At 36.4% G+C, this 11,410-nt stretch overlaps 1 long non-coding RNA gene across 1 annotated transcript; it reads right to left on the bottom strand.

The window, feature by feature from the left end:
- Positions 1 to 395: 395 nt before the first annotated feature.
- LOC133877201 (uncharacterized) lies at positions 396 to 767 on the bottom strand. The gene is made up of 2 exons (XR_009901677.1): positions 720 to 767; positions 396 to 612 (listed from the first exon to the last, which is right to left on the bottom strand). It is a non-coding gene; the product is annotated as an uncharacterized LOC133877201 (long non-coding RNA).
- Positions 768 to 11,410: the final 10,643 nt, after the last annotated feature.

Here is an 11,410-nt window from a genome sequence, read left to right as displayed (position 1 = left end):
TCTCTAATGTCGCAGCTTTGTAGTCAAGAAAGTTTATTTCTTGACGTATAACTTATGTGTCAGGAAAATTTCCTGACACATAAGTTATGTGTCAGTAAAATTGATTTTCTGACACATGATATATGTGCAGGGAATTAATTTTGCTGGCACATAAATCATGTGCCAAGAAACTCAATTTTCTGGCACATATATATGTGCCACGAAACCTTAGTTTCCATTAGTTTACTGGCACATATATCATGTGCCAGGAAAGTTGATTTTCAATTTAAAAAATTTGATTATACTGGAATTATTCCAATATAATCAATTTTTTTAAAACCTTATAAAATATATAATCAAAATTGACAAATAACCAAGGGAAAACATATTATATATTTAATTAATATAACAAAATAGCATCAAACAATCCCAACTATTAATTAAGAAACATCCAAGTACTATACTAGTTGTTACAAAAAATTAATATGATCAATCCCATAGTCATCAACAAGCTACAAAAGTATTTAGTTAGATTTTTAATCAATCCGGACTGTGTCTCCCCATTCCTGAAGGTGTATATCCCAAGTCCTTGCATTTTGTCTGCAAAATATTCCCCAACATGTATTCTCATTCCTGCATTTTCATATGTAGTTTATCATCAGTAGTTTATCATTCTCTGAAAGATGACTTGTATGGAAGATATCGAGAGAGAGAGAGAGAGAGAGAGAGGGGTAACATACCGATGGAGTTCGAGGGAGGAGATCGAGTCGATGAGGGCAGTGCTGCATTCGGAGAGAGAGAGAGAGAGAGAGAGAGAGATCAGTACTGAGATGGAGAGATATGAGGGGAAAAAAGATTGAAAAAAAAATAATGCTACTTACAGGAGATGAGGGAGAGATATGAGGGGAAAAAATTGAAAAAAAAAAAAAAACAACAAATAATGCTACTCACAGGAGATGAGGGAGAGATATGAGGGGAAAAGGAGAGATATGAGGGGAAAAAGAGCAAAAAGATAGGAAAAATTTATATTAATGCGTACGTGTGCATCAGTTAGTAAAGGAAAACTGATTGAATCGTGAAAACAGAATTAGAATTAGGCGGGCTTTTAATTTTGCCAAAAATATTCATGGCATATGTCTAAATGTCAGGAATTTAAAATTATATGACATTAAATTATAATTTTCTGGCACATATTTAAAAGCCACAAATTTTTTTACAATTTTCTTGACCAATAAAATTATGTGTTAAGAAAGTTTAACATTTCTGGCACATTGTGAAATGTCAGGAATTTTTTTCTTTTTTCTTGACATTTTTTGACAATGTGCCACAATAAAAAATATTATCCTGACATTTATATAAATGTCAAGATTAAAACGTCAAGAAAGGCATTTTTTTTGTAGTGAAAACATAAATTATAATGACAATTTACATTACTTATGTTATTAATTTGATTAAAGAGTACACTGATGTATTGGATTTTGTTGGTACTGTTTTTGGTCTGTCGACGTGTCATCTCGGAATGCGCTCTTTTTGCCAACTATAAGGCATAAAGCTTAATCACAAGAGCTTGTCAGGTGTACTGACCAGGTCTCACTTCGATGCCTAAGTCAGATTCTTATAAACAAAAATAAAGGAATGTGAGAGCACAGGAAAATTTAGATTAGATGTGATACCTGGGGTAGTAACCTATTTATAGGCATGTAGTTTTAGTGTATAAAGAGTGATTAGAATTCAATTAGGGATTAGGAATTATCAGCAGGGAGAATCTTATTAGGTTAGGACTGTTCCCTCATTAAATTCAAATAAATCACCTATCCTATTCCATATCGTGCAAGATAAGAAGTTATCCCGGAGGATTCGGGATTGAAACCTTCCAACACCTTTTCAGGAATTACGAGTCAAATCTTTCCATAACTCCATGCGATAATACCGAGATAAAGATCCTAGCATATTCCATCACAATCACCTTGTGGTGGTCCGGAGAAATACGGTCCCGAGATCATCTGGATATGAGCATTGCGTATAGATTCCTCTCATGTTTCTAGGATAGTCAAATCCTCACTACAAAAATTCAAGAGAATCGCCACGTGGCTACAGTGGCCGTTACTGTAACCATGTGGCTATAGTGGCCGTTACTGTAGCCACGTGGCCAGCTCGCCACGTGATCTAGATGACCACGTGGCAAGATGTATCAAAGACGTGTCAAACGACCACGTGACGAGATGACTACGTGGAATTAGTACACATGGCCGCATGTAATTGAAGCACGTGGCCATGTCACCACGTGGAGTAATGCATGTGGCTACATGGCCGTGTGGAAATATGGCACGCGGCCATGTGGCCACGTGACCTCATTACACGTGGCCACAATCAGCCACGTGGATTAGACCACGTGGCCAACTGGCCACATGCCCAAGAACCACGTGGCCGCATAGCCATGTGGGTTAATCCCACGTCGCTAAATGGCCACGTGCCATATGTACACGTGGCTAACTATTGTAATTTTTAATTTTTAATTTTTTTTTTTGACATTTGATAAAATAGATATTTATATGTAAAATAAATGTTTTAAAAAATAAATACAACTTTTAATTAATACTATGTACGTATTTTGGTAAATTCTACGATTTGAACTTTAATTAACTCTAGTTTAGTATTTATATAGCATGCATATATACATATGGCTAGTCTAGAGTTTATATTTGTGTAATATGTACAATATAGATATATATAGTACATCTACATTAAGAATATATACGTGTTTTAATTAATACTATATACATATTTTTTTATATATACATAATGTATATATAGCATTAACCCTAGTTTAGTGCTATAAATAGTATATATATATATATATATATATATACATATGGTTAGGGTTGTGTACTACACATATAAAACATATACTTAGGGTTAGGGTTGTGTAGTACACAAATCTCGTATAAGTCATTGTATAGTATATACATGTGTTAACGGTATATTTTATATATTGAACTCTAACCCTAGTTTAATGCTATATATAGTATATATACACGTATAGTTAGGGTTTAGATTTGTGTACTACGTACACATATAAAATATATGCTTCAAAAAATATATATGTCAACTTGGGGGTCAATACTATGTACATAATGTATATATACAATTGATATACCCTAACCCCAGATTTGTGCTATATATATATATATATATTTAAACCTTATACTTTAACAAATTAATACTACTTTAGTTTGTTATATATACACTTTTTTCTGTATATTTTATTTATTGAACTCTATCCCAAGTTTAGTGCTATATACAGTATATATACTTAAGGTTAGGGTTTACATCCGTGGCATATAATCATATATATTCCTTTAAGAATATACGCCAATTAACTTTTATGCAATATTACATCCATAATATTGTACATATACTATTTATTAAAAAAAAACCCTAAGCTAAAGCTATATATAGTATACGTAGGGTTAGGGTTTACATTAACTTGTGTACGTACTATATATACATCTTGGTATTTTATCCCATAACTAATTAATACTATATAGTTTATTTCAACTCTTTACATTTAGTCAAATCTCATATAAGTCATTGTTTATCTTAATACATATGTTAACGGTATATTTTATATATTGAACACTAACCCTAGTTTAGTGCTATATATAGTATATATACACGTATAGTTAGGGTTTAGATTTGTGTACTACGTACACATTTAAAATATATGCTTAAAAAAATATATGTCAACTTGGGGGTTAATACTATGTACATAATGTATATATACAATTTATATACCCTAACCCTAGATTTGTGCTATATATAGATATATTTAAACCTTTTACTTTAACAAATTAATACTACTTTAATTTGTTATATATACACTTTTTTCCGTATATTTTATTTATTGAACTCTATCCCTAATTTAGTGCTATATACAGTATATATACTAAGGGTTAGAGTTTACATCCGTGTCATATATATTACTTTAAGAATACATGCCAATTAACTTCCATGCAATACTATATCCATAATATTGTACATATACTATTTATTAAAAAATAACCCTAGGTTGAAGCTATATATAGCATACGTAGGGTTAGGGTTTACATTAACTTGTGTATGTACTATATATACATCTTGGTATTTTATACTATAACTAATTAAAACTAATTAAGTCTTTGTTTATCTTAATACATATGTTAATGGTATATTTTATATATTGAACCCTAACCCTATTTTAGTGCTATATATTGTACATATACCAACATATATATTATTTCCACTTTGGAAAATTAATACTACTTTATATATACCAACATATATACTTCTTAGCATGTGTTTTATTTATTGAACTCTAAAGTACCGTATTCTAGTGCTATATGTGATGCATACATTTAGGGTTAGTGTAACGCCCCGCTTTTGCAAAAAGCATAAGTGAAAATTTTTCGATTTCCACATGACATTAATAACTTAACAGAGTTATAAATTAGCAGTGGAATATAATTTTCCTTTAACAATGACACGTTAGAGCTGACTGAATAACCTTAATATAAAAATAATAACATTTGGTTCTGATATAATAATTACATTCCAAAATAATACAATATGTGCCATATGCGGCACTTAATAAATACATAATTACTGTTTCCTCCAAATATTGATTATACGCTAAAAGTCTCGTCCTTAAGCTGTTTCCTTTATTCTTGCAAAAACTCGCATATGATTGTAGTTAACACCACAATCTCATGTTGTGGTCGAGTGAGTCAACGGTCCTCAACCACAGTGATACACTGATTAATTTAACCATATACAATGCAATCAAATGATGACAGTTATATCCACATACATTTAATCACATTCATTTATCTACTTTAACTCTTTATTTACTTAGGTCATATACTTGCATTCACTCTTGCTAAAGCCTTGTGCTTAGCTTCTACGAGCCTTGTGCTCCTTAAACTGTAAGCTTATTGGTTCTTAGGGCCTTGTATCCGACTATGAGCCTTGTGCCCGCCAGCTTATTATTATTATTATTCCTTCAACCTTTGGTTTTATCCGTCGGTCTTATCAGTGTATTGATGCCTTAGTACCTAAACTTTCGGTTTACCCGTTGGTCTAGTCAGTTGTTTGATGCCTTGGTACGTAAACCTCAGTTCATCCATTGGTCTCCTCAATCACTGACGCCTTGGTACCTAAACCTCCAGTCTTTTTATTAACCCATTTATAACTCATATTATGATCATGCAAACAACATCATATACATAATTCCAACCAGAGCATGTTAAACATATCATATGCCAAACCATATGCATGCAATTAAATAAAACAACAATCATTAGTCATTAAAGACTAAACCACACGTATCATCCTCAATGAGTAAAAAATACTCATAGTAATTCTTCTTGTTAGTATTTTTATTGGCTACATTCTGGATAAAACAAAAACACTTTATGTAATGGTTGCGTTTTAACAGGACAGTCGGTTTTTCGATCTTCATGTATTCAGACAGACGATTTTCAAATCAGAATCTTCATATATTCAGACATTTACTGTTCACAAGCTTCTAGAAGATATCCATGAAGAGTCCATTACAAAAACCAAGACAAACCAGCCGGTTCTTGTGCAACCGTCCGGACGAGCCTTTGAAGGCATCCGGACGCCTCGCAGTTTGTTACAGATAAACGTTGAAGACGTCCGGACAATAGAACAACACCATTCGGACGCTCGGTTAATCAGTATTCAACAAGGAGTCTGATTTCAGAAATCAACACTGTTTGGGAAGTCTCTGCAATCTGTCAGGACGACTCGGCAACACATCCGGACGATGTCCAGTATTTGCAGACCGTCCGGACGTTTTGGCAACACGTCCGGACGATATCCAGTAATTCAGATAACTCCAAATTTTCGTTCAAACGCAGAAAACATTTTAGCGAAGACCGTCTGGACTCTTGGTTAAGCCATCCAGACGCAAACCTGATAAGGATAGAATTGCACTGTTTTTGAAGGATATCACAGAAATCCGTCCGGACCTCGCAAATTTTTGTCCGGACACTCGACAGACAGAGTTCGAATCTCAGCAGTTTTTGAGGTCTCTTGAAGCCTATAAATAGAGGGCTCTAGGTCTATGTTTTGTGCAGAATTAGACAGTGAATTCCATAGTGCTTTGAAAGGGTGTTTAGGGAGAATTGAAGATCCACTAGCTCTCAAGCCAGTGCCAGTGTGTGCTCAAGTGTTCGTGTGAAGTCTATCTTTGAGGTCAGCCCTAAGGTAAAGGAATCCATCAAAAATCCGTTCAGGTGGAAGATCTGGTTGGGAAGCATTCGTGTTGGGTTACATGTTAAAGTTAAAGGTATGACTACTGCATAGGGTTATGTGAGTACGAGTGTCTTGTAACTAGCTTTGTTTTTGGATAGTGGATTTCCTGGGTTTGGCTGCCCCGGAGTGGTTTTTTTCTCTTCATAGAGTTTCCACTTCGTAACAAATATCTTGTCTCATTTAAATTCCGCATTTAAGATATTTGTTTGCATACAAACACACACTTGGTTTAAATTAGAAGTCAATAAATTATTTTCAATTGGTATCAGAGCTTGGTACACTCTGTTTTTAGATTTATTTCTTGAGTGTATCCTTTTGACTTATGTTTTTTTTTATTATGTCTCAAAATCTTAATTCTGTTTTGTCCTTTGATTAGACGAACTATGGCTATTGGAAAGCCCGAATGCACTTCTTTTTAAAATCTATTGACGTCTGGAAAATTGTTGAAACTGGTTGGATTAAACCAGAAGAAACAGACAAAATTACTGTTGTTCAAACAAGCGCAAGGCTTTCCAATGATAAAGCCCTCCATGCACTATGTCAAGCACTTTCACTATCTGAATTCGCAAGAATTTAAAATTCTAAAATTGCTAAAGATGCATGGAAAATTCTAGAAACAACATATGAAGGCACAAAACTAGTAAAGTCTTCAAAACTTCAAATGTTGATATCTAAATTTGAAGAAATTAAGATGCTAGAAGATGAGACATTCGGAGAGTTCTACACTAAGATTAGCGACCTAAGAAACTCAATGGTGAGTCTTGGGAAGCCAATCTCGGATGTAAAACTCATCCGAAAGATACGAAGATCTTTGCCTGAGCGTTTCAGGATTTAGGTGACAACAATAGAAGAAAGCAAAGATCTGGACGTGATGAAGATTGAAGAGCTGGTAGGATCTCTTCAGACATACAAATATTCCTTACCTCCGGTCAGAAAGGCAAAGACAATTGCCCTCAAAGCATCTAAGGCATCCAAGAAGAAATCTGTAGTCTCATTTGAAGAAGACTCGGATGTTGATGAAGAGGTAGTGGCAACGTTAGCCAAGAACTTCGAGCGCTTTATGAAGAATAATAATTTCAAGAAGAAGTTCTCTGATAGATTAAGAAAGGCTCCTCACACAACTGATACAGAAAAAGCAGAAAAGAAAGATCCGAGGGGTCCCTAGTGCTTCGAATGTTTAGGTTTTGGGCACATCAGGAATGAATGTACAATCTGAAGAAACAAAGAGGGAAAGTCTTTAATGCAACTCTCAACGATGAGTCTGAGAAAGAAGAAGAAGCTCCTGAGGAAGAAAAATTCCTGGCATTCGTTGCCCCATATGAAGATAAGGAGGATTCTCAGTCCTACTATTCTGAGAATAGTGAAGAAGAAGATATGCAGTCAGCCTATCAACTTCAATATGTAGAATTCCTAAAGCTGAGGGAGAAATACAAGCAGTAGGTACTAGAGCTGAACAGCCTCAGGACTAAGAAGACCTCTATGCTCATAAAGAATAATGATTTAGAATAGAGGCTACTGGAGACACAGTTACAACTAGAGAGAGTCTCATACGAGAAGCTCACTCGCATGCTCTCCATTCAGAAGTGCCCAACTGACAAGACTGGACTCGGGTATGTTCCTACTTCTGATACTCCTTCTACCTCCAAGACCATTTTTGTGAAGCCAGTTATTCCCGACTCTTCACCCCTAAGAGTGGATAAGGGAAAAGCTGTTATGGATGGAGAAGTTCCTGTCAACTCTCAGCCTCTGTTCAAGCTTCCTATCAGGAGAAAGCATCCCACATGCCATCACTGTGGCAAGCTAGGGCACATCAGACCTAAGTGCCCACATTGGCAAGGTCAGTAGAAGAAAAAGTGGCAGGCTCCTGAAACTCCCATGTGTCACCAATGTGGAATTAGCAGTCATGTCAGAACTAAGTGTCCTCCACCTAAGTCACCCAGGCAGCATAGATCTCCGCCCATAAATCATACTCCAAGGCATCAGCAGCTGCAGAAGCCTACTTAGGCGAAAAAGACTTGGGTCCCCAAGAAAACTACATCAAGGGAAATCTCCAGAGAAGGAACAACTTCCGCCAATACTTTGATGCAAGATCTGGTCAGATTTCTGGCTCTACAGTTTTAGAAGGAAGGACAGGACAAGGAAGAGGACACTCACTACCCGAGGGGGATCAGACCTACCTAGTAGGTAAGGTCACACATGCCTAGGATTCTGGTTCCTAAATCCTAGAGCATGATAGGCACACTTGCATAGTTTACTTTATTTTATCATCTAATAAATACTTTGCATGTTGTTGTGGAACCATCTTTTCTATCCCTATATTCTCTCTTGGGTTGTCTTGAGGAAATTCTGCAGGTATTAAATAAGGATGATAGTAAAAGCACGTCGAGCAGCTGTTTTTCTATCTTGTTACTCTCAAACCTCTCTCTCCCTGAGGTCAGGTTTGTTTTTACCATACATGCTTGGTCAACCCTACTCTCATTATTTTGAAAGCATGTTTGTTTTTTTTATTATTAAAAAAAAGGGGGGTTAAAAGGATGCAAAGGTTTATTGTTTTATAACGTCCAGATATCTTATGTATGTTTAACTGATGTCTCGGTTTCTGATGCACTTATTCAATTGCCTTTATATAACTACGAGTTTTTTTTTTTTTATCTACAAAGTTTCCCAGTGGCATCCATACTAGATAGTTGCTTTTCTCTTGCAATGAAAAATGTGCACTATCCAAGGTTCCCCTAAGGTATTTGTGTCTCTCCTTTGACTTTTAGCTTCTGGATTTCTTTTTTAAAGGGGAGAGATTTTGTTTTGCCAAGATGGTCAAAGTGACCAACTCACTAGTTGAACCTAGAACCCATAAATTCTGGCATTCTTTCTAGGTTGCAGCACCAAGTGATAAAAGGCATTCAAAATTGAATAAAAATGGATTCATAAAAAGATCCACTGATTATGCTATAAATTTGTTCTTGATCTTGTCCCTAAAGAAACAGTCAGTGATCACATCATTGTGGAAATAGACGATCACTAAAGGACATAGTAAAAGAAAAGTGATGCAGCTTAGGGGGAGTGTATCAGATGAAGGTAACTAGGCCCTAGCATAATAAGGTTTGACTTTTGACTAATCTAACATTGATTTTCTCTCTTCTTTGAAAATTCCGGGTGTTTTAAGTCATATCATCATACTTCATACCTTATTGAGAAAGATTTCACACACACACACACATATTACTTGAGTTAAGTTTTCTATTGAAAAATGTCTTTTTGCAAGGAAATTCTTGTGGTGATTAAAACATAACTCTCATTTATATCTTGCATTTTTTTTTTTTAAATGCTAATTGAACTAAGATATCAATGTTTTATACATGCGTGCTCAGGAAATTATTTGGGAAATATTTTTCTGCTATTTTTCCTCTCTTTTTCATATTTTTTTGTGTGAAGCATCCGAACGGTGTGTTGGGACGTCCGAACGGTGATCCTGTATGTCCGGACGGTATTTCTAGTTGTCCGGACGATATGGTTGTTCTATCTGGGCATTCATTCTTCTTGTCCGGATGACAGTGTTTTTGCGACCTCTACGTGGCACTACGTCTGGACGTGACTTAAGTTTCATCCGGACGATGAACCCTATAGGGTTAAATCGCTTTCTCCCCGCGCAGCAGCTCACTTTTTGGCCTCCTTTTGTGTTTTTTTTTTGTCATCTTGTGCATTTTTTTCTCTTACATTTTATGCATAGTTCTCACGTGCACATGTCGTCTTTGGATTTTATCTCCACCCCAGGTATATTCTTGTACTCTTTTACTAATTTATTTTAAGCTTTCTATGATTAAAATAGGTTGTGTTTGGGTTTCTACTATTTTGAGTTTAATATGTATTATTCCTCAAAATTTGCTATTAGTTGGGTTGAGATTATGTTTATTTGGTTCTCCATAATGTTTGGCTTGTGTTTTCTTGATGTTGTAAATTTTTGGATAGTCCATTTTACAGCCGTTATAATGCCCAAATTTTTTTGGACTAATAGGAATTAATGCTTTCATGGATTTGTGTCTGTGATTTATTTATTTTTTGTTTCGTTTGTTCAGAAATCATGTCTTCAGACGGTTCTCCTCCCCGAGTCAAACAAAGAATTAAGGAATCAGTTGCTGGCGGATTGCATCGTATGCAATCACGACAGGTCCTATCTGAGCGAAATCTTCTCCGTGCAGATCTGAGAGACCCCATTCTGCTTCCTATTGCTCAGATGCTCCTAGAGAACAATTGGGAGTACCTTTACAATTGTGCCTACCAGGCCTTTCCCAGACTGGTGCGGGAATTTTATGGCCATATGATCGTCACTCAGGATGATGATCGTGGACTAATCATCCAGACTATGGTTAGAGGCCAAACTATTCTGATATACCCCCAGCTTATCAGTTCTATGATCAGGGTCCCTGTTCTGCCAATCTCTAGAGCTCTGTTTCCTGATGAGGCTCCCACCATTGATTTTCTTGATGACTTCTTTGGGACGAGACCACAGCGTGAGGACAAGTCCCACTCCCAGATCAACATCGGTGCCTTCGCTCCTATGCACCAATTTTTAGTAAAAATTGTGGTGACAAACATCTGGCCTCAAGCTCGGCGGAGTGAGCTTACCCTCAAGAAGGCCACCCTTCTATATACCACTGTGATGCGGACTCCATTTTGCCTGTGCAAGCATATCTTGCACACTATGCTCGAGGTTCGCGATGAGAAGAACATGAGTCTATCATTTGGGTGTCTGATCACTCGAATCTGCCTTCATGTCGTGCCAGACATTTCAGATTCGGAGCCCCGCTCACGGATTCCAGGTCCCCTTGGCATATAGACTCTCATGAAGTCTAATGCCCAGTTGTGGCACGAGGCTCAAGGCGCTGCTCCTCAGCCTCCACCAGATCTCCCCACAGCAGTCGTATCATCATCATCTCAGGCTGTGCCTCCCTCTTTTGACATTGAGGCTGCTTTTGCACAGCTCATGACTTCCATGTCAGCTCTTCAGTGGGAAGTCAATCTTATTGGGGAGCGTATCGAGCAGAGCCAGATCGACATCAGAGAAAGCCTGAAATATCATCATCCCAAGCTGAATGATGATGATGATTGAGTGTTTTTT

The sequence above is a fragment of the Alnus glutinosa genome, chromosome 9 (genome assembly GCF_958979055.1).
Source record: "Alnus glutinosa chromosome 9, dhAlnGlut1.1, whole genome shotgun sequence".
In the NCBI taxonomy this organism is placed as follows: Eukaryota; Viridiplantae; Streptophyta; class Magnoliopsida; order Fagales; family Betulaceae; genus Alnus; species Alnus glutinosa.
This window is presented reverse-complemented; position numbering and strand designations above follow the sequence as displayed.